We start from the raw sequence: 8,473 nt of genomic DNA on the forward strand, positions 1-8,473 counted from the left end.
ATCACTGAAGCCTTCTCTATCATTTAGCATTATTCCATAACTGTCATATATTTTCTTCTTCAACCAGACTCAGCTCCAAACCAAACTTTTGCATAATTCTGGGCTCTCCCCACATCTCTTCTGCACACCAGTACTGTGCATTCATCAAAAAAGGAGTCGGTACAAAGCTGAAACTGACATTAAAGGAGTTAAATCACCTTTATTTTTAGCTGGAAATTTCACCTCTAGAAATGTACATTACATTTTTCATCCAGGAAACAAATAATGAATAATAATAAAACAATAATAAAAAAGCAATCTCTCAAGACTCTCAGATAAAATTTGATGCTTTTGTTGGCTTTATAGCTACCATGTTCGTTGTAGCTGCATAATGTTGTTTAATGTTGTTGAGCAACTCATTTCAATCAACTTTGATCACTTGGTAACAAGCAGCGGGCACTCAAAAGGAATTTCGACCTGTGTTGTATTAAATCTTAAAAGTCTTTGACCTTAATAATGTCACAAAATGTCCATCTGTTGTTTTTGATTGGTTTCCTGGACTGTATTGATCAGATATGGCTAGCTGTTGCTGCCATCTGGACTCAAGGTCCGGAAACGAAAAACCTCCCTGAGATTGACAACAACAGCCTATTGAATAGAGGAGCAAATATCCTCGGTATAATAGAAAATATATATCCAACTGAAATGTCAGCTTTTTTGTGATCTAGGTAGGATGCGAATATAGATGGTTTATGCCAGATTTGTGTGAATCAGATCATAAAGGTTGACTTAAAGGTATTGGTGGCCAGATTGGGTGTGAACAAAGATGTGAGTTTTTGATGCAACACTTTTTTTTTAAGGAAAAAGAGAAATAAGAGAGACAAGAGGATTTTTTTTTTAGGAATAATCTTTATTCCTGAAGGCAATTGTTTATCCACATTCACCAACCACATAATAGCTAGATACAGCTGGGAGCTGAGCTGCCCCTCATCAGTCACAATAATTATACCATGCAAACATCTCACTCAGTTGATGCCATCAGTGACATGAAAAATAAGCCTCTGATGAGCAAACAAGAAAAAGATCATTATTGCTATCTCATGTTGAATAATGTCAAGGTGCAGCACCATAATGATCAAAGATCATAGTCATGTGGCCCAAGTAGAAACCACAAACTGAACAAAATTCACAAGGAATACTGCAGGAACACAATTAGTTGCTCAGATTGACGACTGTATAAAGAGGACAGGTAGGTGCATAAAAATCAGGTGCTTATAAAAGGTGGAAAACGCACAGAGCAAAGAAGCATAACACCAGAGACTGTAAAGTGACTTCAACTTTAGATAAAAGTGACAAAACAGAGGGAGACACACAAGGAAGCAAATGAAACACAAGGAAGAGGAAAAAAAACCTTTGGATGCAGCACCAGCCATGAAATAATAACTATAATGACAAGTTTAATATGAAAAGCTCTGGTAAACGATTCAGTCTATGCAACAAGTATCAGGTCCAAGGGAGAAACATTCTGGATCAATTTTACTTGAGCTTTTTGCTCCTTTTATGTCAGTCCCTGAACTGACTGTTGCTGCAGCGTGTTGTATAATGGATCCCCAGTGGTCAAAGCTTTGTCTAAATCTAGGATGCACTGATGCTGCATGTCAGTCTCACAGGAAAATATCAGGTCATGTCTTTGGGATAAAAAAAAAAAAAAAAGGTATGTTACTCAACTTTGCAAACAGTTTAAACTTGTGGATGAAAAAAATTATTCAAACACATTCCATGTACTGTCAAGAGTGATCGATTACAAAATGAGAGATATTAAAGCTATGGTAGGTAATCCAAGAGAGCTAGCAAGAGAGCTAGCAAGAGAGCTAGCAAGAGAGCTAGCAAGAGAGCTAGCAAGAGAGCTAGCAAGAGAGCTAGCAAGAGAGCTAGCAAGATTCGAAAGTGGCCCCTCCTCTAAGCTCCACCCCCTCCCCCTCCCCATAGAGCTTGAAAGTCCCGCCTCCTTGACGTCATTCAACTTCCTCCCCTCGGGACCACGGAAGTGTAATAATTTGCAATTCAAGTCAATGACGGAGCCAAGACGGAATAAAACTATTTTTTGCGCTTGATGGAATTGAGTCTTGCATTTCACATATGTTGTGTAGGACATTTTTTAATATTTTTTCATACCAGTAGTGTAACAGTTTAGCGGGCATAAGTGCTTCATTGTTAAGTTATTTTTCTGAGCATTTCTCGAACTACAGCATGTAGCGTTTGGCACGGAAAATAAACGTCATCACGTTTGGGCGCGCGGAGGAGTGGAAGAATGGCGCTGTCGTTGGCCAGTTTCACTCAGTTTTTCGAGGGCGAACGAAAACTTGTGAGCCGAGGAGAGAACCACTACCAGTCGGGGCACGTGGAGAGCTTCTGCTATGCTGGTGGTGATATGTCTGGCTTCGTCCATGCCAGCCAGCGAGACCGCCGGTATACAGTTAATGTGGGATCAGTGACGTAGCATATGCGACGCAATGTAGTCTTTTTACCCTGACTTTTTTTTACAACGTTTAACCAGGCACTCCTACGACAAATCGCCAATGTTTTTGCATGAACTCATCCATATTTAACCCCAGAACATCATGCGTGTACTGTAAAAAGGCATATAATGACTGGGAACAGAAGACATCATCCTGCCCATGTCAATAGATCCAGGCATGAGGTCCCATGGGGACGACGGAAGTAGGAAGAAGAAGCAAAAAAGGGGGCGGGACTTTCAAGCTCTATTCCGTCAGTGCTTCATCCAAAGCCGGTAGAACCAGAGAGCCTCTATTATGAGGAGAGGGAAAACTGGCGGCTATTTCCGGGTGGTACTGCACTCTAGGGGCGCCAACGAAGCAGTGCAATGCACACCGAACTCTATGGTGGTACTATGAAATCCACCTTAGATGCAGCCATTGCTTTTGATAGAATTTTTTATATTTTTTCATTTTAATTTTCCTAAAGGCAGGATAAATTATCCTTTCAAATGGCACTTGGTTTGATTTTTTAGACTCACTAGATTTGTTTAAAATACACATTTATTGTCAGTATTGCATCCCGAGTGACGTCACGCATGTGGCATCACTGTACGGCATGGTCAGTCCTAGCGCTGAGCTAGCAGAGAGGGGTTAGCTCAAATAGTTACAGATTTCAGCACAGCCCTTTTACATACTCTCTGACTAGCCTCTGGTTTAGCTTTGGTTGTTGTTAGCGGCACCAGGTTAGCACTCTGGCACAGTGGATGAGTGCCGTAAAGCAGCCGGTCGTAATCAGCCGTGCGTTCTTCAGATTCCATTAGCTAGATGCTAGCGGATACTGACTCGCAAATGCCAGACCTGTAAGAAAACAGAAAGCTATAACTCCCAGGTTATTGTACTTTTGATATAAATCCACATCCCTCTGTCAGAAATCACAGTATTATTTTCAGGTTTCAGCCGCTTGCGGGGACATTTTTTGAGTTATTAGCGCCAGCCCTATGGAAAATGGTCATTCTGCACTCGCTCGCCAGCGCCCCCAAAGAAAATCAACTGAACTGCAGCCAAATTTTTTATAATGAGGCGAATAGGAAGTGGAACGGCTGTCTGTAAAAGGGCTGTGGTAGAACCGCGTGCGCACATGGAGCAGGGAGCCGACAGAGGGGGGGCGTAGGCAGAAAGCGAGGAATCTGATTGGTTTTTTGAAGGCGCTCCGCTGATCTCGGATTGGTCAGCTTTTTCTCAGTCCTGCAGCTGCCACAGAGGTCTGATTATTTTCGTCCCTTTTTCTAAATACATCTTGTATAGATTTCTCTCAGGATAGACAGACCATTTCACCCAGTATTACAAAATGTGTTCCTCAACAGGATTACCAACCATGTCTTTAATTACTCTGAAGGGAGCCAGCGATGCCACAGAGGAGAACTTTTTCAACATCGCGACTGCATTGTCCTCAAGAACTGCAGTGTCACTGAATGCTGGAGACTGTCTGGAAGAAGGCCCCTGTGAAAAAAAGCAAGTTTTTTTGTGTTTTGCTTGTAGACTGCATATGTTACTAAATTAACGTGGTGAATTGAAGAATTGTACATGATATTGAAGGCAAAGTAAAGGCTCAATGTACCTCAGAATTTACTAGAAATGTATAGAAGCCATTATAAAGGATTGTTAATAGCGGTAAAGAGGTTGGGAGTTAGGTTTCAAGAGACCCTAAACTCAGAAAAGAACAACAATGCTGCCATGAGAATCAAACCCAAGCATTATTACTGTATTATGTGTTTCTACATCATTCAGCAATGTGTTTGCTAACCCATAAGGTCCCCCTAGTTTGTCATACTTGAGAATTGAAGAGACATTTTTCAATATTCATGTTTTAAAACATGAATATTTTTGATACACTTTTTAAAGTTGGTCTTCAAAGGAAACCCAATTATTTGTTTAATGAAGTCAAAATGCATAAAGGAATGCAGAAAGAAACAAAGAAGCAGAACCTGGACTGGGGCAACAATCAGCTAGATTGACCATACTTTGGTCACTCCGGTTGTGTGATGAACATTTTAAAAGAAAGTTTTGAAATCTGAGGCATCCCCACATAATCCCAACGGACTTGCTGGCATTGCAAACTGTCTTTGCTTTTCAAGTAAAACGTTTTTCAATAAGACTGAGTTTCTCAGAGCGGTTGTGATGATGTCAGTGATGATGGCCGGACCACAGAGGGACCTCAGATTCACTCTGTTTAGGATGGATGGGTAGGGGTGAAAGTGGGGTGGGGTGCATCTGGCATGCTTAGCCTGTTGTGGATTCCTTGCAGTCATTCTCTTGACTCCTTTGAAAATTGCCGAAAATCACCTTGGATAAACACTGCTGACAGCCAGATAAACTCCTCTTTGGATGTGAAGAGGCATTGCGGGATAATTATATAATGTCCATTAGTGTTGCCCTCTTTATGTTCTGCTGAAATTGTTTGTATTTGCCTCACAGTCAAACTTTCTACGGGTTCTGTTTTTAGCAGACTTTCTATTTACTGATCTGGCTTGTTCTAACCAGACTGTGAGCTTTAACCTGACTTTGTAGTGTAACTCTGTCTGAACTCTGACTGCGTCTAACCCAACATGAGTAGGTGTGTGAGGAGAAAGAATTGTTATTGTTGAGTGTGTGTTGTACCATTTTAATCTAGTGATTCATGGATATGTATCTATATTTAAAAATAATATGTTGATGGGTTGAAAAATGTCTCTTCAATTCTCAAGTATGACAAACTAGGGGGACCTTATGGGTTAGCAAACACATTGCTTAATGATGTAGAAACACATAATACAGTAATAATGCTTGGGTTTAATTCCCATGGCAGCATTGTTGTTCTTTTCTGAGTTTAGGGTCTCTTGAAACCTAACTCCCAACCTCATTACCGCTATTAACAATCCTTTCTAGTAAATTCTGAGGTACATTGAGCAAGCAAAACACGAAAAAAAACTTTCTGTTTTTCACAGGGGCCTTCTTCCAGACAGTCTCCAGCATTTGGTGACACTGGAGTTCTTGAGGACAATGCAGCTATGCGATGTTGAAAAAGTTCTCCTCTGTGGCATCGCTGGCTGCCTTCAGAGTAATTAAAGACATGGTTGGTAATCCTGTTCAGAAACACATTTTGTAATACTTTTTTCATCCACAAGTTTAAACTGTTTGCAAAGTTAGAGTAAGATACTTTTTTTTTTATCCCAAAGACATGACCTGATATTTTCCTGTGAGACTGACATGCAGCATCAGTGCATCCTAGATTTAGACAAAGCTTTGACCACTGGGGATCCATTATACTGACATAAAAGAAGCAAAAAGCACAAGTAAAATTGATCCAAAATGTTACTCCCATGGACATGATACTTGTTGCATAGACTGAATCGTTTACCAGAGCTTTTCATATTAAACTTGTCATTATAGTTATTATTTCATGGCTGGTGCTGCATCCAAAGGTTTTTTTTTCTCTTCCTTGTGTTTCATTTGCTTCCTTGTGTGTCTCCCTCTGTTTTGTCACTTTTATCTAAAGTTGAAGTCACTTTACAGTCTCTGGTGTTATGCTTCTTTGCTCTGTGCGTTTTCCACCTTTTATAAGCACCTGATTTTCATGCACCTACCTGTCCTCTTTATACAGTCGTCAATCTGAGCAACTAATTGTGTTCCTGCAGTATTCCTTGTGAATTTTGTTCAGTTTGTGGTTTCTACTTGGGCCACATGCCTATGGTCTTTGATCATTATGGTGCTGCACCTTGACATTATTCAACATGAGATAGCAATAATGATCTTTTTCTTGTTTGCTCATCAGAGGCTTATTTTTCATGTCACAGATGGCATCAACTGAGTGAGATGTTTGCATGGTATAATTATTGTGACTGATGAGGGGCAGCTCAGCTCCCAGCTGTATCTAGCTATTATGTGGTTGGTGAATGTGGATAAACAATTGCCTTCAGGAATAAAGATTATTCCTAAAAAAAAAAAATCCTCTTGTCTCTCTTATTTTTCTTTTTCCTTAAAAAAAAGTGTTGCATCAAAAATCAAAAACTCACATCTTTGTTCACACCCAATCTGGCCACCAATAAATCAAATCAAACTTTATTTATATAGCACCTTTCATACTAAAGAAAAAAGCAACACAAAGTGCTTTACATAATAAAATCAGTAATAAAATCAATTCAATTCATAAACTCACACACAACATCACACCGACAACCACACTGCACACATACTACCCCCCCACCACCCCCAACATGAGCAACATCAACAACAATCAACATTAAAATCTACATTAAAATCTGGCTTTATTCTATAATACCTTTAAGTCAACCTTTATGATCTGATCCACACAAATCTGGCATAAACCATCTATATTCGCATCCTACCTAGATCACAAAAAAGCTGACATTTCAGTTGGATTTATATTTTCTATTATACCGAGGATATTTGCTCCTCTATTCAATAGGCTGTTGTTGTCAATCTCAGGGAGGTTTTTCGTTTCCGGACCTTGAGTCCAGATGGCAGCAACAGCTAGCCATATCTGATCAATACAGTCCAGGAAACCAATCAAAAACAACAGATGGACATTTTGTGACATTATTAAGGTCAAAGACTTTTAAGATTTAATACAACACAGGTCGAAATTCCTTTTGAGTGCCCGCTGCTTGTTACCAAGTGATCAAAGTTGATTGAAATGAGTTGCTCAACAACATTAAACAACATTATGCAGCTACAACGAACATGGTAGCTATAAAGCCAACAAAAGCATCAAATTTTATCTGAGAGTCTTGAGAGATTGCTTTTTTATTATTGTTTTATTATTATTCATTATTTGTTTCCTGGATGAAAAATGTAATGTACATTTCTAGAGGTGAAATTTCCAGCTAAAAATAAAGGTGATTTAACTCATTTAATGTCAGTTTCAGCTTTGTACCGACTCCTTTTTTGATGAATGCACAGTACTGGTGTGCAGAAGAGATGTGGGGAGAGCCCAGAATTATGCAAAAGTTTGGTTTGGAGCTGAGTCTGGTTGAAGAAGAAAATATATGACAGTTATGGAATAATGCTAAATGATAGAGAAGGCTTCAGTGATCATCAACATGAACAAACGCGTAAGAGGCAAAACAAACTGACTGTAAGGTGCATTATACGACACCATAAACCTTTAAGTTACATTTGACGTAATATCTATCTATCTATCTATCTATCTATCTATCTATCTATCTATCTATCTATCTATCTAGCTATCTATCGTTTGCAAACTTCATTTCCCAGAAATCTTGAAGACCACGTGACAGTCACCAGGAAATCGAATTCGTTTTTCGGTTCACCGGCGTACACCGAAAGTTGTCTGTTACTGCTTTTCATGCTTTAATCACGTGTGTGTACTCAAACAAATGTTGTTTTCCTGTTTCCTGACAAAAATAAACATTTCACACCCCCACTTTATTCTATATTAACTGGACCTTGGAGTTTTAATGACTAGAATAGATATATTAATATGAGGGTGGTTATGTGTAGCTACCTTGTGATCCGCCGCCGTGTGGGGTAAACACTTCGAACAGCTCGTTTCTGTCAACCAGAAGCTCAGGCGGGTTACACACAGGTTCTGCGAAGGTTGTCTTTCCCTCAGCTAAGGTAACCACAGTAAGCTACTGTTAGGGGCATATACACTTGAAAAGAGGTGTGTATTGTTCGTGCTGCAGCCACTCGATAGTTTGTCGCTTATAAGTGCACATGAAGGTGGCTGGTTTTTGTCACAATCTGTCAAATGATTTGCCTATGGAGGGTTGAGTTATCCACATGTTAACATTAAAGTTGTTTCAGACAAGTAACACACGTGCATTGTGTTTGCAGGACTTATTATATTTGTGTTGTAGTAAGCTTTACGCGACTTCTCCATGAAGTGTGTGTAACATTGAACCTCCAATCAACACTGCGGTCATATCAGCCGCCGTTCATCTTCGCGGAGTCAAAGCCAGCCGCACAAACATTTT

The sequence above is a fragment of the Odontesthes bonariensis genome, chromosome 22 (assembly GCF_027942865.1).
Source record: "Odontesthes bonariensis isolate fOdoBon6 chromosome 22, fOdoBon6.hap1, whole genome shotgun sequence".
Classification (NCBI taxonomy): Eukaryota; Metazoa; Chordata; class Actinopteri; order Atheriniformes; family Atherinopsidae; genus Odontesthes; species Odontesthes bonariensis.